The 1088-nt window shown below is 36.8% G+C and overlaps 1 long non-coding RNA gene across 1 annotated transcript in view; it reads right to left on the bottom strand.

Moving 5' to 3' along the window:
* Positions 1-981: 981 nt before the first annotated feature.
* The window catches only part of LOC118750301, a 5842-nt gene continuing 5735 nt past the window's right edge, over positions 982-1088 (bottom strand). The window contains exon 3 of the long non-coding RNA XR_004994376.1: positions 982-1086. This is a non-coding gene — a long non-coding RNA (uncharacterized LOC118750301). The remainder of the gene's footprint in view (positions 1087-1088) is intronic.

Genomic DNA, 1088 nt, shown 5'->3' with positions numbered 1-1088 from the left:
ATTCTGATTCAAACCTAGTTGCTAAGTATACTTATTTTGAAAACTCATATTTGGATATAAAGGGTCCCAAGGCGAATTAATATAAGGAGTACAAAAACAAAAATTTACATTTAGTTTTTGCTTGGACGGCATGAACTGTCAAAATCTGAAAGTGTGTGTGTGGAAATTCAAACAAAATTTTTCAATTTGACATTTAAAGCCATGAGGCGAAGCAAATATATAAATTCGCCTTGATGGGTCGATTATCGATAGCAACCGCATTTCAGTTGCGTTGCTAGTTGCCGAAACGATATTAAGATGGCAACTGGCTTAAGTGCAGAATACGGCCCGTTAAGCTAAAAACAACGAGGAAGTGAGCCTGGTCCGCCTTTTTTCTGATTTTAAAGGCATACACATTTTTTGGAGCAAACTTATATTTTCGTGGCTATGGAGGGGCAAAGGGTGAATTTTCGAAAAACGGACCTTATTCTGCACTTGTTCCTAACGCTCAACTGGCAACTGCAGTTGCTACAAAGTGTGTATTCAGGCAACTATATATTAGTGGTTGCTGGGAAGGTGTTTGGAGCGTATTTAGGAGCGGAAATTGAAAAGTATGTACAGTATTTTACTTTATAATAGTTTGAACGATATTAACATTATGCAATGTATTCAATTTTATGTTACCAGGCTGGTCTGATCTATGTTTTTTTGTGCAAATAAAACTACGTTATTTCACTTTCTGGCCCAAAGTTTCGAAAAAACATTTTTAGCTTCTTCAGGGGCAATTTCGTTTAATTAAATCTGTCACAAAACATGAAATACAACAAAAAACACATTATAACCAAAAAATTAATAAATAGAAACATACAAATATATACATATCTATATGGGATTAAAATTTATAAGATAAACCACAGATTGAATTTACCCACCAGATTGAATTTATACCACCCACAATCATTCCCGAACAACAGCCGGTTCTACGTACCGGAATGACTCGGGTTTTACCCGAACAAGGGCTGTTGTTTCGGCGATCTAACCCCGTTTAGGTCGGCGAAATCTATCAAACGTTGCTCGATCCTAGGGCTACACCTTCTCCGCACCCTTCT

This window comes from Rhagoletis pomonella, unplaced genomic scaffold, assembly GCF_013731165.1.
Source record: "Rhagoletis pomonella isolate Grant_MI unplaced genomic scaffold, Rhpom_1.0 Rhpom_scaffold_00199, whole genome shotgun sequence".
NCBI lineage: Eukaryota > Metazoa > Arthropoda > Insecta > Diptera > Tephritidae > Rhagoletis > Rhagoletis pomonella.
This window is presented reverse-complemented; position numbering and strand designations above follow the sequence as displayed.